Source organism: Nicotiana tabacum, chromosome 11 (genome assembly GCF_000715075.1).
Source record: "Nicotiana tabacum cultivar K326 chromosome 11, ASM71507v2, whole genome shotgun sequence".
Taxonomy (NCBI): domain Eukaryota; kingdom Viridiplantae; phylum Streptophyta; class Magnoliopsida; order Solanales; family Solanaceae; genus Nicotiana; species Nicotiana tabacum.
In genome coordinates, this window is record NC_134090.1 from 156028490 (window position 1) to 156054318 (window position 25829).

At 38.0% G+C, this 25829-nt stretch overlaps 1 non-coding gene and 3 pseudogenes across 1 annotated transcript; all 4 read right to left on the reverse strand.

Annotated features, from left to right (window-relative positions):
- Positions 1 to 3272: 3272 nt before the first annotated feature.
- LOC142166739 (U1 spliceosomal RNA) lies at positions 3273 to 3423 on the reverse strand (annotated as a pseudogene).
- A 500-nt stretch (positions 3424 to 3923) lies between these two features.
- On the reverse strand, positions 3924 to 4069 carry LOC142166720 (small nucleolar RNA U3; annotated as a pseudogene).
- A 9537-nt stretch (positions 4070 to 13606) lies between these two features.
- Positions 13607 to 13757, reverse strand: LOC142166736 (U1 spliceosomal RNA; annotated as a pseudogene).
- Positions 13758 to 14257: 500 nt separating this feature from the next.
- LOC142166715 (small nucleolar RNA U3) lies at positions 14258 to 14472 on the reverse strand. Its single transcript, XR_012697113.1, has one exon. It is a non-coding gene; the product is annotated as a small nucleolar RNA U3 (small nucleolar RNA).
- Positions 14473 to 25829: the final 11357 nt, after the last annotated feature.

Below are 25829 nucleotides of genomic sequence, written 5' to 3' on the forward strand. Positions count from 1 at the left end.
AGTATCTAAGATGCCTAAAGTAATAACTAGGGTGTCATAATAAGGAAAGACCAAACCATGGGTATCCGACTTATCGAAGATGATACTCTCTTCAAGTTCGTCATACTGTTCATGAGTAATTGACCGTTTCAGCTTATGGGTGGTCATGATTTTTACGCTGTTGATTGATGCGTTCTCAGCTCCTCTGATGATCATTTGGATGGTTCAAGTTAGGGAGGGTGGTTTTGGTGGACCCTGATGTTGTTCGCGTCCTCAAGCAAAGTTTGTCCTTCCTCGATCGCTCAAATGTTCTTTTAGATGTCCTTGGTGAAACATGTTCATGCCCTCTTGCCTGAGGGCAGTGCAGTCCTCGATTTTGTGGCCCCGTTCTTGATGGAATTCATAGAGGGCATTTGACTTTCTAGTGTTTGGGTCGGACTTCATCTTCTTCGGCTGCTTCACTTTTGGGCCGAGCTTCTCCAGGGCATAGGCTATTTCTGAGGGAGAAAAACAGAAATTGTGAGCAAATAGTAGTAGAGGCATACCTCTTTCGCTTTGGTGAGTCCCTGTTGGCGTCCTAGATGAGCCGTCTCCATGACCGGGATGTGGTATGACAACGGCTCTGACATATGGTTGATGTCTTTCACGGTTGGGTCAGGGGCCTGCATGGTCCCTTATGTTGTCATTTCTTCGGTCTTTCCTAGATTCCATTTGGACTGAGGTCAGCCGTTGAGTTGGCTCGTTGAGGTCGTCCTTGTCAGCTCACACTTCAACGCAGTAGGCATTATGTATCTCATCCCAAGTGGTTGGGGGATACTTCATGAGTCGTCTTAGCAATTTTCTGGTCGCCCTCAAACCGTTCCTATTTAACCCGTTCTGGAAAGCTGCTACTGACATTCCATGTGATACATTTGGTAAGGTCATCCTCATACGATTGAATTGGGCGAGGAAATCTCTTAGACCTTCAATGGGCGACTATTTAATGGCAAAAATGTCATTCACCCTCGCTTCTGCTTTTTTAGCCCCGGCATGGGCAGTTACAAACTTATCATCCATTTTGTCGAACGTCTCTATGGAGAGTGCAGATAGCTGTGAGTACCAAGTTAGTGCTCCCTCGATGAGGGTTTTGCCAAACTTCTTCGGTAATATGGAAGACATTTATTCTTTGGCGTGGTCGTTGCCTTTTACTACGGTGAGATAGTGGGTCACATGATCCTCAGGGTCCGTCGTGTCATCGTATATTTTCAAGTACGACAGCATTTTGAAGGATTTAGGTATGGTGTATGGTGCAGCTTCTTCACTATACGGTTGCTCAACGAACCGACCAGCGTCCCTTTTTGGTAAGAGTTTTGGGGCACCTGGTATTTTGTCTACCCTTTCTTGATGCTCTTTCATTTGGTCACAGAGCATTTTGTTTTCGTTCTCCATCTCCTCCATCTTTCTCAAAATGGCAATTAGGGTGTCATTACCTGCATCACTAACGTTGTGAGTAATACCTGTCACAAGCGGAGGGTTGTGCTTCTCGTTTGCCACTGGTGCGACGCAGACTCTCGCATTTTCTCTGTCTGTTTGTCCTTTGGGCGGGCTAGTGGTGCCTCTTCCATTGTGGATGTAGAGGCCCTTTTACCGTGTGAGGTTGTGATGTTGTCGCGAGGGAGGGGTGAACACTCTGCCTGGGGGAGGCGTTTGGTGCCACGTCCTTAGTGTCTGTTCGAGCTTCATTGATAGTGTTTAGGAGGTTGGTAGTAAGACCGACTACTGCTTTCATTCTTTCCTCTCCATTACCTGCCATGTTAAACTATGCACACTAGAAAAGACAAGGTTTTGTGTTGCTTTCTTTTAGATCTGAAAGAAATAAGGACTTTGACTAGGAAGTCCCCACAGACATCGTCAAATTGTTTGACCAAAAGAGGATAATATTTGGTTAAACTAATTAATCAGTTATTAAGTAGAGTTTATCCTAGTTAAAGCCAATAGCTTCAGATCTTGGATTGATAGTACGAAAGGTGCGAGCAGTGAAGAAATAGAATTAATGTGCAAGCAATAAATGAGTCGAATGGAACAATGTACATAAACTATCAAGTATTAAATAACCATAAATGACAATAAATGTAAATAAATAGAAAGATTCACCTAATATTGAATGAGCTGAATGATTCTTCTCTTTGACAAGGATATAAGAAAATATTGAGCACTTTCTCGGATCTGGTGGAAATGACAATAGAGAATCCCAAAAGGGTCGAACCACTCCAGAAAGTTGTTCTTTGTATTTATTTAGAAAGCTCACTTTTCAAAAATGTTCTTATCATATAGAATATTACATGCTCTTTGCCTTATCTCCCCTTCTATCTATATGGGATATTCCCAAAAAATCCTAAAAGTACAAATAGAGAGAATATTTAAGAGAATATTCCCTTTGAAGATCCCAAAATAAAACTAGTCGTTGCTTCTATCTGCTCTACGCGACCTCAGCTGTGGTTGACCGCTTGACGGCTCGTTCCGTTGATCACTGGTTGACTTCGGCCACATTGCCCAAGAGAAGTTACAAATTACTCACGATAATCATCCCTTCGTACTGAATTTCCTCGGTCGAATTTTGACTCATACAATAATTTGCCTAGACACAAATAAAGGAGTTAAACAAGATATCCACAAAGCCTTTCTTAAGATTACTCACTAGGCCATTCACCACTAAAAATTCGATCAAAATTGATCGCGGCCGACCGATCGACTTCGGTCGGTAAAAATAATGGCCGAAAAACAGACCGAAGTCGGTCGACTTTTAAAGATATTTTATTTTTTAATTCTTTTTTATGAAACCGACCAGCTTTTGTCGATTTTTTTGCGCAAAAATACGAAAAACTATTTTTGTACCCCACAAAATTTATTTTTCAAGAAACAGACCAACTTTGGTCGTATTTTCATTTAAAATAAATTAAAATCAATATTCAACACCGACCGAATCAGTTATTTCAGTCGGTCATATTAAAACATCAACCTATTTCAATCGATAATTTTTTTTTAATAAACCAAAATCGATAGATTATTTTTGCGCGAAAATACAATTAAAAAGTATAAATAAAATAAAAGAAAACCTTAAACCAAAATGCACCAGTGGTAGAATAGCACCCTAGCACTATACATACCCCGGATTGATTCCAAAATGGTGCATTTTTTAGTTGCATAATTAAAAATATCAATGATTTTTGTTGGATAATACCGATAGACTTCGGCCGGTTTTTTCGGCAAAGTTTTTTTATTGGATACCGACCAAAGTCTTCGTTCGCTTCTACTTGTTCACAGATAAAAAATTGGCAAATAATTAAACGTAGGCTCGACCACTTGAGCCGACCTTAGGCGGGCACCCCTCCAAAGTGCAATAGATATCACCAACCTAGGCCATGGGCCTTATTGATCGCCCATCGACCCCGTCCAGGTAAGTATGGTTCTTTGTTGTCCTTGACCTTATTTTATAGTATACCTTCACTACTTTTCTATCTTCTTCGCTTGACGATGTGGGATTGAGTGATCATTCTTCGATTTGTATATCAATATTGGATTTCAAGTTTTCAGAGACTTCCCACGGTTACCACATCTAATATGTAACTCAACCTTTGACCAAACACTATGCATCTTCCTTGTGCATATTTCTCTCCGTATTAAAAGAACAAATTAATAACAAAATCATGACTGGCAGTATTTCTCCAAATCCTGCTGCTTAGCTTAATAAAGCGTGACATTAACAATACTAGTTTAACTATGATGCAGTTAACATGCAATTTAGCCTCCTACATCAATAATAGTCGCACACAAAAAAATAACTTCTACAAAGCCTCCTTGAAATAGGACAACATGAAACATTAGGTATAAACTAAAGACCATGGAATCTTTCCTTAGTTATTTTCAAAAGTAAATCAGGAAAGATAGCAAAAAAGATTAAAGAGAGTCTGTCAGACAGCCATTAGACCATCTCAGCACGCTCTGGTCTTTTGGCCATGCCTCATCAACCAGACTTGGTTTTCTGTCTCCTTAGAACTCAAGGATACAGTGGTACGAGCCTATAGAACAGATCCTGTTCAAGTAAGGTCGTGTCCATCTGTGTTGCTGCAATGAAATATAAGTACTTCCTTGCCTGGGTTGCTTGTCGGTGTGGGAGGCAAGGCGAAAAAAAGGAAGGAGTATTTAATTCTTCTAACGTCTTTATAAGTCAACAACTATGACCAAAATAAACTACAACTACCTTATTGTTTATTCTAACTATATTTTAAAGTTTCAGTTTCATTGAGTTGACGAGTTTGATTGGAGTTGGACAAGATATAATGTATTTTCTATACGTATAAGCTTGTTTAATATATTTAAAGATATTTCCTCAAAAATATCCTAAAACTTCCTGGATTACAAAATTTAAAGTTGTTCCAAACTATGTAAGAATTACAATTTTTTTTCACTTTTTTTTAAATAGGTGGTAGGGGGAGGGGAAAATGGGAAGGGATTACAAGGTGGAGAATCAAACATTCGACGAGGTTATATATATATATATATATATATATATATATATATATATATATATTTTTTTTTTTACAAAAAAAGAAAGACACGATTTTACTTACAATCAAATAGAGAAGAATTCCCTAAAGCCCTTCCAAAACTCAGAAAACAGGACATCACTGTAAGGGTCTATTTGGAAAGTCATCCGGCAATCAGAATTGATGTAATTACTATGGTGGTAATTACACAATATAGTAATTATGACGACCAGTTTATTTAACGTAATTACAGTGTAATTACAAGCGTATATTTGGTTGCACAAGTGTAATTACATAGCTAGATTAAATTTTAAATGAAATAATTATCAAAACTTAAAAGATAATATAATAAAGACATGCCTATAAATAATTTTTTGTAAGTATAAATGATATTAGTTTTGGTATTTAAGATGCAAATTTTTTCTTGAATATACATTAATTACTAATCATATATTTATAACTATTATAGTACAAATAATTGATATATATTTTCTAAATTAATAATATTTAGTTTAATTAATTATAAAAACTAAAAACATACATTTTGTAAACATCATGGAATGCATGTTTGATTAAATAAATTAATATTTATAAATATATTGGCATAACATTATTCAAATATTTGACAAAATAAATCTATCAATTCTAACTAAAAATTGAACAACATGCAATGCAATGTAGAATAACAAGCCAATACTACTAAAATAAGTAAATTGGAGCCATAAATATAACACAATTTCAAAATCCAAAACAAAAAATTGTTTAACATATGTCAAAATTCCAATATAATAAAAATAAGTTCCAATACAACTTTCGATCAGAAAACATAATAAGTTTATAACCTCATTTAGTAACAAAATACTACTTTAATGATATCACTCATTTTATGCCAAGTTTTTTAATGACTCGTTATTTCTAATATTAGGAGGTGTAGTTTCAAAAACTAGAATAATAACGCAGTTACGCTAAATGAAGAAAATAAAATATACGAGCAATTACATGTAATCACAAGAAGTAAAGGTAGAAAATAAAAGATAAATAATGTACAAAGAAAAATATATTTTTAATTTAAAAAATAAAAATAAAATCAAAAAATAAAATAAAAAATAAAAAGAAGTTAAAATAATAAAAAGTTATAAAGAAAATAAATAAAAATAAAAATAAAAATAAAAGGAAATAATTAAAAAGTAACCTTGTAATTACGTAGTATAATCACCACCAATTCTCACCTTCCTTTTGTGAATTCGAGGGTGTAATTACATCTCTCCAATTACAGTCAATCCTCTCTATAACAACCTCGTTTGTTCCAATATTTTTTGGTTGTTGTAGTGAATGGTTGTTATACACTTATAACAATATTTGGCATTTAAATATTTTTTGGCCGTTATAGATAAAATTATCCAATATTAATTATTTTTCCTTTTCTAATGTTACAAAAAAATAAGAAAATTATTCAAATTTAAAATCTCAAAAGATATGCATATTTTGTTTTTTTACAGAAAAAGAAAGATACGATTTTGCCTACAATCAAATAGAGAAGAATTCCCTAAAGCCCTTCCAAAACTTAGAAAACATGACATCATTGTAAGGGTCTATTTGGAAAGTCATCCGGTAATCAGAATTGATGTAATTACTATGGTGGTAATTACACAACTTAATAATTACACAATATAGTAATTATGACGATCGGTTTATTTAACGTAATTACAGTGTAATTACAAGCGTATATTTGGTTGCACAAGTGTAATTATACAACTAGATTAAATTTTAAATGAAATAATTTTCAAAACTTAAAAGATAATATAATAAAGACATGCCTATAAATAATTTTTTGTAAGTATAAACAATATTAGTTTTGGTATTTAAGATGCAAATTTTTTCTTGAATATACATTAATTACTAATCATATATTTATAACTATTATAGTACAAATAATTGATATATATTTTCTAAATTAATAATATTTAGTTTAATTAATTATAAAAACTAAAAACATACATTTTCTAAACATCATGGAATGCATGTTTGATTAAATAAATTAATATTTATAAATATATTGTCATAATATTATTCAAATGAACTTGCTAACTTGTATTCTCACCTGCTCATGCTTAGCTTCGAGATGTTCTCCTCATCGCCTCGTTAAAAATCTCTTCGAGAAAACCCAATTAGGACAAAACTCAGGTGAGGGAAAAAGAGTACATTTCGGAGAATATCTTTTCTTAGAAGTTGAAGTAATTGAGGTGGGCGATGTTCTAGTTGTTTCGTAGTAGCTTTCCTTCCATCGTTTCTAGTTAGAATGACCATTTGCTTGCTACCACCGTAATTTTGTATGGGACGTCCCAATTAGTCCCTAGCTTTCCTTCTCGTGGATCCTTGTTTGCCTGTGTTTTGGCTTTGCGTACGTAGTCCCCGACTTTGAGCGGTCTGATCTTGGCTTTTTTGTTGTAGTATCGCTTTGCCTGTTGTTTCTGGGCGACCATCCTTATGTACGCCATGTCGCTTTGTTCTTCAGCCTCGTCGAGGTCTTGCCTCCTGCTTTGGTCGTTTCTCAGCTCACTTTCGTGCGAGTACCTTAGACTTGGTTCTCCGACCTCGACCTGTATTACTGCATCGGTCCCATAGACCAGTGAGTATGATGTTTCTCCTGTGCTTGTTTTTGGCATTTTGCGGTATGCCCATAACACTTCCGGCAGCAACTCTTGCCACAACCCCTTTGGCGTTCTCGATCTTCTTCTTCTTCTTCTTCTTCATGATATTCAATATTGACTTGTTGGAGGACTCCACTTGCCTATTGTGTGTGGGATTGTATGGTGTGGAGAATATTTTCTTAATATGCCAATTCTCGAAGAACTCGACGATCTTTTTTCCAGTGAATTGAGGCCTATTGTCACAACTGATTTCTTTGGGAAGGCCGAATCGACACACGCTATTCCTCCATATGAAGGCGATTACTTTTTGCAACCGTATTTGGGTGAATGCACCTGCTTCCACCCACTTGAAAAAATAGTCAGTTAAAACTAAAAAAAATCGTACATTACCTCGTCCCACTGGGAGGGGTCCGACGATGTCCATCCCCCATTTGATGAAAGGCCAAACAGAGATGACTGAGTGGAGGTGCTTGCCCACTTGGTGGATCATAGGGTCGTATTTTTTGGCATTGTTCGCATTTTTTTACGAAGTCGGCATCTTTTATTTTTCATTGTAAGCCAGTAGTATCCTGCTCATATGAGACATCTGACTAGGGCTTAATTGTCGGTATGAGCTTCGCGGTGACCTTCATGGACTTCCTCCAAAATGCGTCGCATCTGGTTTGGGCCTAAGCATTTTGCTAGGGGGCCGCCATACGTTCTTTTGTACAAGTCGTTGTTGATGACGATGTACCTAGCCGACCGCATTCGTAGCTTCTTTTTTATCGTCTAGAAGCACTCCGTCCTACACATATGTGACAATACGATTGCGCCATTCCCAAGTTAGGTTTATATTTCTTTCCTCGATTTGATCAATCGACGAGTGGAGGAGAGTGACCATGTTCCCTTCTACGATTATGCTTTTAGTGGCCGCTGCCAGTTTGGCAAGGTCGTCTACTTTGATATTCTATGCTCAAGGGATTTGGTCGATCTGGCATTCGTCGAACTCGGGTAACAGTTTGCAGATCTCGACCTGGTATTTTTGTAGTCTTTGTTCCTTGATTTGGAAAGTCACTATGACTTGATTGACAACGAGCTGAGAGTCGCACCATAGGACGACTCGCTTTGCTCCGTACTTGAGTGCTAACTTTAGCCCTGAAATCACGGCCTCGTATTCGGCTTCGTTGCTAGTCATATCTGGGCATCTTATGGACTAGTGAATTACTTCACCTGTTGGGACCTCAAGCACGAGTCCCAGTCCCAATACTGACGCGTTAGAGGCGCCATCAATATACAAAACCCATAGGTAGTGTATTCTGGAGGAAGTGAAGGCGACTTCCTTTTCGACTTCAGGCATTATTTTGTGCTGAAATTCGCGATGAAGTCAGCGAGCACTTTGACTTTATTGCCTTTCGCGGTTGATAGGTCATATCTAGCTTGCTCAATTCTATGGCCTATTTGTCCAATATGGCCGACAACTTGGGCTTTTGAAGAATACTCCTTAGGGGAAAGGTCGTGACCACCGAGATGGGGTGACACTGAAAGTAGGGTCTCAACTTTCGTGAAGCTACGACTAAAATAGGGCTAACTTCTCGAAGTGTGGGTACCTCATTTCGGTGTCAACTAGAGTTTGCTAATATAATAGATAGGAGATTGTGTACCTTTGTTTTCTCAGACCAGGACTGCACTCATGACCACATCAGATATGACCAGGTAGACGAGGAGACGTTCCCTAGGTTCTGCCATACAAGCAATGGGGGTGAAGACAAGTACGACTTTAATTCTTTCAAGGCTTTGATGCACTCGGAGTTCCATTGGAGTCCATTATCTTACTTAAGTACGCCAAAAGATTTATGGCATCTATTAGAGTACCTTGAGATGAACCTTGAAAGGGCGGCTATGCGGCCGGTCATCTGAGTATGTCGAAGGCCTCTTTCAAGTGGTCGATGTGATCCTCTTTCCTTTTTGACTTGACCAATAAAAACATAGACTTCCATGGTTTTACTGAGTTAATCTTTGAACATTTTTGTCACCAACCTCTGATACGATGCCCCCGCATTTTTCAGTCCGAAAGGCATCACTCTTCAGTAGAATGTCCCTTGGTGAGTGATGAAAGTGGTCTTCTCTTGGTCTCCTTACTCCATGAGGATCTGGTTGTATCCCGAGTAGGCGTCCAAGAAGCTTAATAGCTCGTGCCCGGCCGTTGCATCAATGAGCTGGTTGATATGGGGTAGTGGAAATTAGTCTTTTAGGCAGGCTTTGTTCAGATATGTGAATTCTACGCACATCTACCATTTTCCATTCTTCTTTTTCACTATGACCACATTGACGACCCATTGAGGGTACTTTGATTCTTTGATAGAGTCATTTTCCAGCAGTTTTTCAACTTCATCACGGACCGCGTCATTTACTGCAAAGTTGAATTTCCGCCTAACTTATCACACTGGTGGTAAAACGGGTCGACGTTCAACTTGTGTGTCGCTATTTCTTTCGGGGTGCCCGACTTATCTGCATGGGAAAAGTCAAACAAGTCTGTGTTGTTAGCTAAAAATTGAGGGAATTTACCTTGTTCCTAAAGTTTGTGGCAGATGTAGGGTTTTTTGCTGCGGTCGTCTTTGTTGAGTTGTACGGGTCAAGATCCTTTAAGGTCGACCCTGTGGCTTCTATGATTTCGTGGTCCCTGATGACATCTTTCTCTTCGTCATCACCTTTCCCCGACCCTATTAATTGATATGCGGCCTCAACTTTTCCTTTCAATTGTTGGGTGTATGTGCAGTCTTGGGCGATACGATAACATTCTCCGGCAGTGCATTGCTCTCATCGGGTGCTAAATACTCCCCAAGGGATGGGAAATTTGATGACTTGATATAGGCTGTAGGGGACGACTTTCATGACGTGTATCTAGGGGAGACCTATGATGGCGTTGTATGTCGTATCCTAGTCAATGATGTGGAACATGGTCTCCAAAGTGATGCTGCCAACCGGGATGGGTAGCGTGCTTTCTCTAGATGTCTGTTCAACTATATTGTTAAAACCCGTTAGTGTGATGCAGCGTATCACTATCCTATCCTCGAGCTTCATTTGTGCGAGAACTCGAGGGTGGACAATGCACGCACCGCTCCCATCATCGACCATAATGCATTTTACGTCAGTATCTAAGATGCGTAAAGTAATAACAAGGGCGTCATAATGAGGAAAGACCAAATCATGGGTATCTAACTTATCGAAGATGATATTCTCTTGGAGTTCGTCATACCGTTCATGAGTAATTGACTATTTCAGCTTGTGGGTGGTCATGAATTTTACGTTGTTGATTGATGCGTACTCGACTCCTCCGATGATCATTTGGATGGTTCGAGTTAGAGAGGGTGGTTTTGGTGGACCCTGATGTTGTTCGTGTCCTCAAGCAAAGTTTGTCCCTCCTCGATCGCTCAAAAATTCTTTCAGATGTCCTTGGTGAAGCATGTTCATGACCTCTTGCCTGAGAGTGGTGCAGTCCTCATTTTTGTGGCCCCGTTCCTATTGAATTCGCAGAGGGCGTTTGACTTTCTGGGTTGGACTTCATCTTCTGCAGCCACTTTACATTTGGGCCGAGCTTCTCCAGGGTGTAGACTATTTCTGAGGGAGAAACGCAGAAATTGTGAGCAAATAGTTGTGGCGGCATACCTCTTTCACTTCAGTGAGTCCCTGTTGGTGGCCTAGATGGGCCATCGCTATGATCGGGAGGGGGTATGACTGCGACTCTAACATATGGTTGATGTTTTTCACGATTGGGTTGCGTACCTGCATGGTCCCTTATGTTGTCATTTCTTCAGTCTTTCCTGGATTCCATTTGGGCTGAGTTCAGCCATTGAGGTCGTCCTTGTCATCTCGCAATTTAGCGCGGTAGGCGTTGTGTATCTCATCCCAAGTGGTTGGGGGATACTTCATGAGTCGGCTTAGCAATTTTCTGGTCGCCCTCGAACCATTCCTATTTAACCCGCTCTGGAAAGCTGCTACTGCCATTCCCTCTGATACATTTGGTAAGGTCATCCTCACACGATTGAATTAGGCAAGGAAATCTTTTAGCCCTTCACCGGGTGACTGTTTAATGGCAAAAATGTCATTCACTATCGCCTCTGCTTTTTTAGCCCCGGCATGGGCAGTTACAAACTTGTCGGCCATTTCCTCGAACGTCTCTATAGAGTGTGCATATAGTTGTGAGTACCAAATTAGTGCTCCCCCGGTGAGGGTTTCGCCAAACTTCTTCAGTAATATGGAGGACACTTGTTCTTTGGCGAGGTTATTTCCTTTTACTGCGGTGACATAGTGGGTCACATGATCCTCAGAGTCCGTCGTGCCATCGTATATTTTCAAGTACGACGATATTTTGAAGGTTTTAGGAATGACGTATGGTGCAGCTTCTTCATTGTACGGTTGGACAACAAACGATTGGCGTCCCTTTTTGGTAAGGAATTTGGGGCACCTGGTATTTTGTCTACCCTTTCTTGATGCTCTTTCATTTGGTCACAGAACATTTTATTCTTGTTCTCCATCTCCTCCATTTTTCTCAAAATGGCTGTTAGGGTGTCGTTACCTGCATCACTAACGTTGTGAGTAATACATGTCACAAGCGGAGGGCCGTGCTTCTCGTCTGTCACTGATGCGACACAGACTCTCACATTTTCTCTATTCGTCCTTTGGGCGGGCTTGTCGAGAATGCTGGTGAGTGTGTTTGTCAACCACGCCTCGAGCAACTTTTTCACTGCTAGTGGTGCCTCTTCCTTTGTGGATGTAGAGGACCCTTTACCGTGTGAGGTTGTGATGCTGTCGTGAGGGAGGCATGAACCACTCTATCTGGGGGAGGCGTTTGATGTCACGTCCTTAGTGTCTATTCCAGTGACTTCGTTAATAGTGTTTAGGAGGTTGGTAGTAAGATCGGCTACTTCTTTCATTCTTTGCTCTCCATTACTTGCCATGTTAAACTATGCAGGCAAGAAAAGACAAGGTTTGTGTTGCTTTCTTTTAGATCTGAAAGAAACAAAGACTTTGACTAGGAAGTCCCTACAGACGACGCCAAATTGTTTGACCAAAAGAGGATAATCTTTGGTTAAACTAATTAATCAGTTATTTAGTAGAGTTAATACTAGTTAAAGCTAATAACTTCAAATCTTGGATTGATAGCACGAAAGGTGCGAGCAGTGAAGAAATGGAATTAATGTGCGAGCAATAAATGTGTCGAATGTAACAATGTACATAAAGTATCAAGTATTAAATAACCATAATGACAATAAATATAAATAAGGAAAAAGATTTACCCAATATTGAATGAGGTCAATGATTATTCCCTCTGACAATGATGAATAATAGGGATATAAGAGAAAATTGAGCACTTTCTCGGATCTGGTGGAAATGACAATAGAGAATTCTGAAAGAGTCGAATCTCTCCAGAAAGTTGTTCTTTGTATTTATCTAGAGAGCTTACTTTTTAAAAATGTTCTTATCATATATAATATTACATGCTCTTTGCCTTATCTCTCCTTCTATTTATATGGGATATTCCCAAAAAACCCTAAAAGTACAAACAGAGAGAATATTTAAGAGAATATTCCCTCTGAAGATCCCAATATAAAACTAGCAATTGCTTCTATCTGCTCTACTCGACCTCGGTCGTGGTTGACTGCTTGACGACTTGTTCCGTTGATCACTAGTCGACTTCGGCCACATTGCCCATGAGAAGTTACAAATTTCTCACGATAATCATCTCTTCGTACTGAATTTCCTCGGTCAGATTTTGACCCATACAATAATTTGCCTAGACACAAATAAAGGAGTTAAACAGGATATCCACAAAGCCTTTCTTAAGATTATTCACTAGGCCATTCACCACTAAAAATTCGGTCAAAATTGATCGCGGCCTACTGATCGACTTCGGTTGGTAAAAATAATTGACGAAAAACCGACCGAAGTCGGTCGACTTTTAAAGATATTTTATTTTAATTCTTTTTTATGAAACCGACCAGCTTTTGTCGATTTTTTTGCGCAAAAATACGGAAAACTATTTTTGTATCCCACAAAATTTATTTTTCAAGAAACAAACAAACTTTGGTCGTATTTTTATTTAAAATAAATTAAAATCAATATTCAACACCGACCGAATTAGTTATTTCAGTAGGTCATATTAAAACATCAACCGATTTCGATCGATAATTTTTTTTTTTAATAAAACCAAAATCGATCGATTCTTTTTGCTCGAAAATACAATTAAAAAGTATAAATAAAAGAAAAGAAAACCTTAAACCAAAATGCACCAGTGGTAGAATAGCACCCTAGCACTATACATACCCCGGATTGATTCCAAAATGGTGCATTTTTTAGTTGCATAATTAAAAATATCAATGATTTTTGTTGGATAATACCGATAGACTTCGGCCGGTTTTTTCGGCAAAGTTTTTTTATTGGATACCGACCAAAGTCTTCGTTCGCTTCTACTTGTTCACAGATAAAAAATTGGCAAATAATTAAACGTAGGCTCGACCACTTGAGCCGACCTTAGGCGGGCACCCCTCCAAAGTGCAATAGAGATCACCAACCTAGGCCATGGGCCTTATTGATCGCCCATCGACCCCGTCCAGGTAAGTATGGTTCTTTGTTGTCCTTGACCTTATTTTATAGTATACCTTCACTACTTTTCTATCTTCTTCGCTTGACGATGAGGGATTGAGTGATCATTCTTCGATTTGTATATCAATATTGGATTTCAAGTTTTCAGAGACTTCCCACGGTTACCACATCTAATATGTAACTCAACCTTTGACCAAACACTATGCATCTTCCTTGTGCATATTTCTCTCCGTATTAAAAGAACAAATTAATAACAAAATCATGACTGGCAGTATTTCTCCAAATCCTGCTGCTTAGCTTAATAAAGCGTGACATTAACAATACTAGTTTAACTATGATGCAGTTAACATGCAATTTAGCCTCCTACATCAATAATAGTCGCACACAAAAAAATAACTTCTACAAAGCCTCCTTGAAATAGGACAACATGAAACATTAGGTATAAACTAAAGACCATGGAATCTTTCCTTAGTTATTTTCAAAAGTAAATCAGGAAAGATAGCAAAAAAGATTAAAGAGAGTCTGTCAGACAGCCATTAGACCATCTCAGCACACCGAGGTTGGGGCTAAGAACGATCATCTACGGCACCATAACCCGTGGGCTATGGGAGCTGTTAATCACGCTCTGGTCTTTTGGCCATGCCTCATCAACCAGACTTGGTTTTCTGTCTCCTTAGAACTCAAGGATACAGTGGTACGAGCCTATAGAACAGATCCTGTTCAAGTAAGGTCGTGTCCATCTGTGTTGCTGCAATGAAATATAAGTACTTCCTTGCCTGGGTTGCTTGTCGGTGTGGGAGGCAAGGCGAAAAAAAGGAAGGAGTATTTAATTCTTCTAACGTCTTTATAAGTCAACAACTATGACCAAAATAAACTACAACTACCTTATTGTTTATTCTAACTATATTTTAAAGTTTCAGTTTCATTGAGTTGACGAGTTTGATTGGAGTTGGACAAGATATAATGTATTTTCTATACGTATAAGCTTGTTTAATATATTTAAAGATATTTCCTCAAAAATATCCTAAAACTTCCTGGATTACAAAATTTAAAGTTGTTCCAAACTATGTAAGAATTACAATTTTTTTTCACTTTTTTTTAAATAGGTGGTAGGGGGAGGGGAAAATGGGAAGGGATTACAAGGTGGAGAATCAAACATTCGACGAGGTTATATAGATTTTTTTTTTTTTTTATTTTACAAAAAAAGAAAGACACGATTTTACTTACAATCAAATAGAGAAGAATTCCCTAAAGCCCTTCCAAAACTCAGAAAACAGGACATCACTGTAAGGGTCTATTTGGAAAGTCATCCGGCAATCAGAATTGATGTAATTACTATGGTGGTAATTACACAATATAGTAATTATGACGACCAGTTTATTTAACGTAATTACAGTGTAATTACAAGCGTATATTTGGTTGCACAAGTGTAATTACATAGCTAGATTAAATTTTAAATGAAATAATTATCAAAACTTAAAAGATAATATAATAAAGACATGCCTATAAATAATTTTTTGTAAGTACAAATGATATTAGTTTTGGTATTTAAGATGCAATTTTTTTCTTGAATATACATGAATTACTAATCATATATTTGTAACTATTATAGTACAAATAATTGATATATATTTTCTAAATTAATAATATTTAGTTTAATTAATTATAAAAACTAAAAACATACATTTTGTAAACATCATGGAATGCATGTTTGATTAAATAAATTAATATTTATAAATATATTGGCATAACATTATTCAAATATTTGACAAAATAAATCTATCAATTCTAACTAAAAATTGAACAACATGCAATGCAATGTAGAATAACAAGCCAATACTACTAAAATAAGTAAATTGGAGCCATAAATATAACACAATTTCAAAATCCAAAACAAAAAATTGTTTAACATATGTCAAAATTCCAATATAATAAAAATAAGTTCCAATACAACTTTCGATCAGAAAACATAATAAGTTTATAACCTCATTTAGTAACAAAATACTACTTTAATGATATCACTCATTTTATGCCAAGTTTTTTAATGACTCGTTATTTCTAATATTAGGAGGTGTAGTTTCAAAAACTAGAATAATAACGCAGTTACGCTAAATGAAGAAAATAAAATATACGAGCAATTACATGTAATCACAAGAAGTAAAGGTAGAAAATAAAAGATAAATAATGTACAAAGAAAAATATATTTTAAAATTAAAAATTAAAAATAGAATCAAAAAATAAAATAAAAAATAAAAAGAAGTTAAAATAATAAATAGTTATAAAGAAAATAAATAAAAATAAAAATAAAAGGAAAGAATTAAAAAGTAACCTTGTAATTACGTAGTATAATCACCACCAATTCTCACCTTCCTTTTGTGAATTCGAGGGTGTAATTACACCTCTCCAATTACAGTCAATCCTCTCTATAACAACCTCGTTTGTTCCAATATTTTTTGGTTGTTGTAGTGAATGGTTGTTATATCTTATAACAACATTTGACATTTAAATATTTTTTGGCCGTTATAGATAAAATTATCCAATATCAATTATTTTTCCTTTTCTAATGTTACAAAAAAAAAATAAGAAAATTATTCAAATTTAAAATCTCAAAAGATATGTGTCACACCTCCTTTTTCCGCACCCGATAGGGTACATGAGAGTTTTTCCAATTAAAGGACAATCGAAACGGGATTGGTTTATTTATTTCAGAGTCGCCACTTGGGAGATTTAGGGTGTCCCAAGTCACCAATTTTAATCCCGAATCGAGGAAAAGAATGACTCCATATTACAGTCCGCGTACCAGAAATCCGGATAAGGAATTCTGTTAACCCGGGAGAAGGTGTTAGGCATTCCCGAGTTCCGTGGTTCTAGCACGGTCGCTCAACTGTTATATTCGGCTTGATTATCTGATTTTATACAAATGTGAACTTATGTGCCAATTTTATCTTTTAACCGCTTTCATCATTTAATGTTATTTTTATCAAGAATTGCAACGCCGTGGAAACATGTCTCGAACCACGTTACATCAATGCACCCGTGGTTGTTTGACATATCTCGACTCGGTTGAGATTTAGATTTAGGTCACATAAATGTGCACCCGAGTTAAGGAAAATAAATTATTAAAGGCGCGCCTAAAGCAACTAGCGTCTTGAGATTTTGGGGAAGGCCGTAAAATTCGCTAAACGGCTTGTCCTTGAATTCTAAGTATTTTAATATATACATTTAGAGGGCCCCGCAGCTTGTGCATTTTTGTTTGTCGAGGCTCGTCTCATTCATTATTTTTTAAAAGGGATTTGCAACGTCATGGAAATGCATCTCAGACCACGCCACAATCAATATACCCGTGATTAGAGACACATTTCGATTCCGTTGAGATTTGGATTTGGGTCACATAAATGTGCACCCGAGTTTAAGGAGATAACATTATTAAATGCGCGCCTAAAGCAACTAGCGTATTGTTATTTTGGGAAGACCGTAAAATTCGTTAAAACGGCATGTCCCGAATTCTAAGAATTTTAATAAGGCTCCTATTAGTCCCAACTTTGCTAACGTATTGTTATTGTTATTAAACCCAACTTCTATCACTAAAAAATGAGAAATAAGGCTTAAACGCTAGTAGTCATGATTTTTCATTCAGACGTTCACATACTTATTACAATGAGAGTACATAATATACGCGAGTACATATGTTCGCAACAATTCACTGGATGTCAAATTGTTCCCTTAATAAACACGAATATATGCATAGAAATAAACATTCTCGTAAAAAACTTAAGCTCACGATATGTTCTCACATTTACTTTAAGCATGCAGTAATCCATAAAATAAACATTTTTAACAAAACAATAAAAAATTGCATTGTTGACATTCATCAATATCAAATACTCTCATTCGCCTTGAACCGTGTTATGCGAAACGAACGAAATGAAACAAAGGATGAAGAACAATAACCTGTGAACCTCGACAACCTCGGAACGACAAACACGACCCCGACGGAACTCAAGCCGGACCTCACTGAACGAGGAACAACGACGAAACCTCGAACAAACACCTCGGTGTACCGGACCTCAACGAACAACGACGACCTCAATGGAAACTGAAAGCTCGGCCCAAACTGTCAACACACGAGATGTTGGTTGCTGCTGGGTTTTCTCGACGCAGCAGGTTGGTGCGAGAAAATGCAACAGAAGGGGTCGTTTGGATGTGAGGAAGGAGGCTATGGGTAGTCGTTTGGGCAGTGGCCGATGGGCGTGATGAAGCCGGACGTGAAGGAGTGGGGACAACGCAGGTTTCAGGCGGACATGGTCGTCGCTTAGGGTGGTGTTGACGATGGGCAATGACGACGAGGGGTGGACTGTTTGGTCGACCAAGACTGGACGACGAGGGAGCAGCGGGGTTATGGTCAGTGACGACGCAGCAGCAACAGCTGTGGTCGTCGGCTTTAATGGAGGATTGCCGGACTGGTTTGATGGAGCTAGGAGGAGGAGGAGTAGTCGTTCATGGCTGGACCTGCAGGCAGTCATTTGGGCGGTGGTCGATGACTGAGCTGGGAGCGGCAGTGGGTCGACGGGCTGGTGGGTTGTTGCTGTTGGTCGTGGTGCTGGGGGACAGTGACGACAAGGGGGGGGCTGGTGGTTGACGGACGCTTGGTGGTGGCGTTTTGGACGTGAGGGAGTAGGGGTTTCGACTGGTTTTGGGGTAGGTCTTGCTAGGGTTTTTTCTTCTTTTTCTTTAGGAAGAAGAAGCATGAACAGTGCACGTTTTTTAAATTTTTCAAAGTCCCTTCGTTCCAACCCCTTTTCTCCTCCCTTTGTTCGTGTATTTAGTACCCCTTGCCAAAGAAAATGAGCCCCACGCGTGGTGGGGTTCAAGACTTGTGTCCCCACGCGTGGTGGGGTTCCCCGTGTGTCGTGTTCCGTCCGTGTTCCCCACGCGTGTCCCCCATGTGTGGTGGACTCGGATTATTATAGGCTAGGTCCGAAAATTAGGCCTAAAACCGAGTAGTTTGAACCCGAATATTATTCTTTTGCCCGGATCCGAGAATAAGAACACGACGTTGCTTAACTAATCCTATGTAAGCAAAATAACTACCAAAAATAAGACTAATATTTAAAACAAAACTATATCTTTTTAATATTTTTTCAAGATTAAAATAACTACAAAATATTAATAAAACTATTTTTTTTGTAATTTTCGTTTTTATATAAAGATAAAATATAAAGTATATATATATTTTTTGTATTTTTTTCAAAATTAAAATGACTACAAAACATTAATAGAACTATTTTTTGGTAATTTTCGAAATTATATAAAGTACAAAATAAGGTACTATTTGTTTTTGTATTTTTCAAGTTTATGAGAAATACATAAACTAAAAATTTATATATATATTTTTGTAATTTTGTTTTTGCAACGAAATAAAGTAAAATAGTCAAAATAGCTATATTAGACCTAGATTACATATTTATGCTAAAAATATGAAAATTTTCGGGGAGGGTCCAAAATCAGGTGTCTACAGCTGCCCCTCTTTGATTGGAAACACGAAGAGTTTTCCGACAAAGAACGACTAGACATGTTTTTGACCCGACCATTATTTGGAGGGACTACACTAAGGAAAGGAAGAGATTGTGACCGAGGTGAAGAGCCGATCGAGGTGCCGTTCCGTTGAGGTTCCGGTCCGCGGTCCTGTCATTACATCAAAATGAAAACTGAAAAAGACTAACTAAGCATATCAGCTACTAGTTACAAGGATTCCTATCTTTAAGTCTTCTGAAACTTGGTCTTGAGTCTTGAATGGTGCTTCATACAGACTTTGGATCTGAACCTTGATACTTGCTAGTTAGTTGTAGGTGCTAGTTCTTGAGCAGACCACATCCGTTCTCCACTTCCGTACTTTGGGTTCTTTTTTTTTTCTTTTTTTTTTCTATGCTTGCTTTTTCTTTTCTTGTTTTTGTTTTTGTGACTAGCTTCTGTTGATCATCCCAGACTGTTGACTCGCATTCTTGAGGCGAGCTTCTACTATTTCTAACTTGGATTGAATGCTGGGGATTTCTGTTGTAACCTTCTGCCTTCCAATGGGTTACTGCTTGACCTTGAAGGATATTCCTCTATTCTACAGGCGGACTCCTGACTTCATCATCTGGAATTTAACAACCTCCGTTCTTCAGACGGTCTCCTGAAAACCAAAGCAAACAAAATAAACAAAATTTCCTAACCCAGTTTGTACTGGGATGATTTGTGAGTTGTTAGCAAAACTGTAACTCACTTACACTACTGATGCAATGATGAGAGTAAACTAAAGACTAGGCTAGGACGTGCATCTCCTACGAGTAAAACCAAAAACTCTTGCTAGCAAATGTGTCTGCTAAAATAAAACCTCAATGACTCAAACTAGGAAGTGCGTCTCCTATGGTTGAATCGGAATGAACTAAACTAGGAAGTGCGTCTCCTAAGGGTGAAAACTTCAGTGACTAGAACTAGGAAGTGCGTCTCCTAAAAAACTTGAAAGACCTTGATTAGGAAGTGCGTCTCCTACGGGTAAACTTCAAAAACTGGACTAGGAATTGTGTCTCCTATGGTCGAACTTAAAATGAATCAAACTAGGAAGTGCATCTCCTAAGGGTGAAATCTCAATTCCGGAAGTGCGTCTCCTGAAATAAAATATAACCTGAAAAAGCCAAACTAGGAAGTGCGTCTCCTATAAATGAACTATCAATATTAGGAAGTGTGCCTCTTATGGGTAAAATCTCAATGACTCAAACCAGGAAATGCGTCTCTTAAATGAACCAGACTAGGAAGTGCGTCTCCTAAAGCAAAAATATAACCTGAGCGAATCAGACTAGGAAGTGCGTCTCCTAATAATGAAAACTTAATTCAGGAAGTGCGTTTCCTATGCATGAAATTAAACTTAGGAAGTGCGTCTCCTAGGGGTAAAATAATCTTAGGAAGTGCATCTCCTATGGGTGAAACCTTAATGATTTTGAACTAAGAAGTGCGTCTCTTATGAGTAAAAATAATTTAGGAAGTGCGTCTCCTATGCGTGAAATCTTAATTTAGGAAGTGCGTTTCCTATTGGTAAAAGTAAACTTAGGAAGTGCGTCTCCTATGAGTAAAATGAACTTAGGAAGTGCGTCTCCTATGGGGTAAAAGTAAACTTAGGAAGTGCGTCTCCTATGGGTGAAACTAAACTTAAGGAAGTGCGTCTCCTATTGGGTACAATAAACTTAGGAAGTGCGTCTCCTATTGGTAAAACTAACTTAGGAAGTGCGTCTCCTATTGGGAAAAACTAAACTTAGGAAGTGCGTCTCCTATGGGTAAAATGAACTTAGGAAGTGCGTCTCCTATTGGTGAAACTTAATCTTAGGAAGTGCGTCTCCTCTTGGTGAAACTTACCTTAGGAAGTGCGTCTCCTCTTGGTGAAACTTAATTTAGGAAGTGCGTCTCCTATTGGTGAAACTATTCTTAGGAAGTGCGTCTCCTCTTAGTGAAACTTACTTAGGAAGTGCGTCTCCTCTTGGTGAAACTTAATTTAGGAAGTGCGTCTCCTATTGGTGAAACTTAGCTTAGGAAGTGCGTCTCCTATTGGTGAAACTATACATAGGAAGTGCGTCTCCTTAGGACGTGCGTCTCCTATTGGTGAAACTTAACTTAGGATGTGCGTCTCCTCTTGGTGAATCTTATCTTAGGAAGTGCGTCTCCTATTGATGAAACTATTCTTAGGATGTGCGTCTCCTATTGGTGAAACTATTCTTAGGAAGTGCGTCTCCTTAGGAAGTGCGTCTCCTATTGGTGAAATTAACTTAGGAAGTGCGTCTCCTACTGGTGAAATAAACTTAGGAAGTGCGTCTCCTATTGGTACGACTAAACTCTAGGAGGAAATGCATCTCCTATGGGTAAAAGTAAACTTAGGAGGAATTGCATCTCCTATGGGTAAAAATAAACTTAGGAGGAAATGCATCTCCTATGGGTAAAACTAAAACAAACTTAGGAGGAAATGCATCTCCTATGGGTGAAACTAAAACAAACTTAGGAGGAAATGCATCTTCTATGGGTGAAACTAAAACAAACTTAGGAGGAAATGCATCTCCTAAGGGTAAAGACGTGGAATGTATTCCCTTGTTATACAGGTGGGCGCCTAATGGTAAAGACACAAAATGTATTCCCTTGTTATACAGGTGGGCGCCTAATGGTAAAGACACAAAAATGTACTCCCGCATTATACTGGTGGGTGACCTAGAACGGAAATGAAAAGACAGAAATGTATTCCTCTCGTTATTCAGGTGGGCGCCTGCCAAGAAATTTAAAGACTGAAATGTATTCCTCTCGTTATACAGGTGGGCGCCTGGCTTCATCACTTGAAATAAAAAGACTGAAATGTATTCCTCTCATTATACAGGTGGGCGCTTGGAATATGAAATGAACAGACAAAAAAGTATTCCTCTCGTTATTCAGGTGGGCGCCTGTCTTCAACCAAAACTTTGAAAATAAAATCCTATTTGAGGGCGGATGAACCCGACATATCCTATTTGATGGCGGATGAACCCGGACTATCTTATTTGAGGGCGGATGAACCCGAACTATCCTAATTGAGGGCGGATGAACCCGACATATCCTATTTGAGGGCGGATGAACCCGACATATCCTGCTTTGAGGGCGGATGAACCCAACATATCCTGTTTTGAGGGCGGATGATCCCAACATATCCTGTTTTGAGGGCGGATGAACCCAGCATATCCTGTTTTGAGGGCGGATGAACCCAGAATATCCTATTCGAGGGCGGATGAACCCAACATATCCTTAAAACGTGAAAATGTCTTACCTCGAAAACTTGCTGGGGATTATTTTGTTTGGGATGAATTTTCCCTTTCTACCTTCCCCATTATTTTTTTATATTTTTTATTTATTTATTATTATTATTATTAGCTTCTTCCTTTGAAGACTAACTCCCTTGAGACTCGTTTTGCCTTAACCTGAAAGGAACCGCTGAGGATACCGATTTTCACCAAACTTGTGTTGGACTCCTCAAAACTGCTGGGGGATTATTTACTTACCTGTTGGGGAATAAAATGTTATCAGCTGGGGATAACGCTGCCGAGGATAACACTGCTGGGGGATTCTGATTCCTTCAGAACTAGTGCTTCACTCTTCGGAAGGCTGTTGGGAATGATGCTGGCCTCTTGCTTTTTCTGAGTTCAAGTTTCATCCCTTTGCTGGGGAACAACTTCCTCCATTGAAACTTATTGTGTTGGGGCAACACTGGTTCTAAGACCACTTCCCTTGAGACTGGCGTTATCTCTACTCTTCCCCGAATGGGTACCTGACTTCCAGAAAATTTTCTAATGGAAGGAAAATTTTCTGCCCCAGTTTGATAATATCCCTTGCGGCATGCATTTCTGGCATCAATGCCATTTCCTTTACCTATTTCGAATTAAACAGAATTTGTCAGTTTAAAACGCGGTGGTTGGTTGTGATACTCCACTGGGATGGTTTTCCCTTTCTCCTTCCTTGCTCTGCACTCCACAACTTGTTGGGGATGATATTATTTGTTGGGGATAATCTCTTTCTGCTGGGGATATCCCTCTTCTTTTGTGGCATAGCTCAGAAACTGACATTTCCCCGACCTTTTAGTCTAGTATGGATTTCGCCAAATCATGCTCACTGATCTCCTTGCTTTGTTCACGGGCCTTGGCCTTGAGGTTTATAACCTTGGTTTTGGCAAGGATACCCCTCTTGACACTCGTCAATCCTTTTGTCAATTCCCTTTTACTGGGGATATTTTTCTTGACACTGGCCTCGCGCTTGTTTCTTGCTGACTATACCATTTGGATGTACTAGTCAGATCTTATCTTGCATATTTGGAAAGCTGATGGCATATTTTGAAGTCAATTCACACTTGTTCTGACCAAACAGACTCTATTGGGGATTTTTCTATGAAAGGAAAAAGATAAAAATGAACAGAGTAGAAAGACAAAGGAAAAAGATGACCTTTTAACAAAAGAAACTATAAATAAAAAACCTATCAAACGCAGATACCGACTCTAATGGTCATGACATGCATATGTGGCCTACCCTCCGCCGTCAATCATCTTTCAAGACCTTCAATTGGTGATTCCCCTATCTGATTCTCAATCTTATTCGACTTGTAGTGCCCAAAGGGTTTTCACTATCAAGTCTCTCTCATTTTGGTTTTTCTCTCAGCTTTCATCGCCTTAGGGTGTCTGTGAAGGTTTTCACCGATAAGACTCTCTCATTTTCATCACTTTCCAGCTGGGGATTCGGAGTGTTGCCGGTATGACTCTTTCTGCCAGGGATTAGAGTCCTTTCTGCTGTGGAACAGAATGTTATGCTCACCGGTGAGACTCTCATTTGTCTGACTTGGAATCTTTTGAAGACTGATCAGAAGGTCTTTCTTTGGACCGTAATGTGGGTTTTTCGATAGGGCTTGAAAAAAAAGGGTATTAAAGGCTCAAAAAATGCATTAATTTTGGGTTATTAGTTACAACCTTCGGAATTAGATTTATTTACAACAAACGCAACCTTTGCCCCAGTTTCTTGCTTGGGGATATTTTAATTGATTGTTTTTCATTTTTCAAAACTATGACCGAGCCGTGAAGCGCCTACGTATCCTCTTTGAGGAATCAGGTCAAACGTAGTTCCCAATTCCTCTCTTTTTTCATTTGACTTTCTTTTTTCCGTTATCATTTTTCTTTTCTCTTTTTCTTTTCTTATTTCTCCTTTCTTTTTGTCGTTTTTTTCTTTTCTTTCTCTTTTTTTTCTTTTATTCTTTTTTTTTTCCGTTTTGTTGTTTTCTATTTTTTTTTTCTTTACCTGTCATGCTTGCGTATTCTATTCGTTGCTACTAATTCCGAACGAGGGGTATGAAAGAAAAATAAATAAGGCTCAAAAGGGGTAACGAAGGGTAAAGTGTTTAGGTAGCAGAACAAAATGCCTTCGTCATTCCAGTCTTCAAAACATGTCAAGTGCAAACAACACAATTGAACATAGATTTATAGTCTCTTCCGATGGTGTTGGTCTTGACAATCATATTCATATTTGCTTTTTCATTTGTCAATTCTAAAGCACCGTTGGGCGACACTCTCATTATCTTGAACGACCCTCATGCCAATTTGGCGAATCTTGCTTTTAACGGTTTTCTTTGTGTTTTACTTGCCCTAGTTCCACATGACTCGGGCTCCAAATAATCTCAAACCGTTCTTATTTCCTTTAAATGCTTTGATCACCTCCCCAGGGTTTTATGATTAACTTTAAAGACTAGGCCCAAACTGTGTGCGCATGTCATGTCACTAGAATCGGCGCTGAACAAAAATGATAAAAAGACTACACAAAAGAAAACCGGAAATAATAGAAGACCGGATTTTGCATTAGATTACTAGTGAAATGGTTTGAAAAAACAAAAACAAACCGGAATAAAATCCTAAACAACCTGGACAAAACTTAAACAAACCGCCATAACCAACATACTGTCTCCTAGATAAGGGGTTTGTAAGCACGTGATTTTTGCCCTATATGAGAATTACTCCCAAAAAATTCAAAAATAAAATGATTTTTCTTGGTGTGCCATTTTGTGATATTTTGTGACATTTTGAATAATTATTTGTATTTGTCTGTGCGTGTTTATTTGATAAATTAATAAAAAATACAAAAATATGTCGCATTTTGCATGTAGGATTTAATTCTATAGTTGTTAGTAATTAAATTTGTTTTACAAAAATTTAAAAATTACAAAAATAAGCATCGTTTGCATTTTTAGCATTTAATGTCCAAATATACAATTTTATGCTTAATTAATACTTAATTGTGCGTTAATTTTTATTGGGAATTAATTTGCGCTTTTATAACTTAATTTAGTTCTTAATAATAGTTTAAGTATTTTTATAATTTAGTTTTAGAAAAATAAAAGAAGAAAAGAGAGCGAAAATATAAAGAAAGTCGGAATTGGGCCTCTTCTTCGATTTCAAGCCATAGGCCCAAAAAATGGCCCAACCTTCCCTACGACCCAGTCCATTTCGAACTGGGTCGACCCAGTCCATAACCCAACACCCCTTTTATTTTACAAACAAAATAAAAAAAA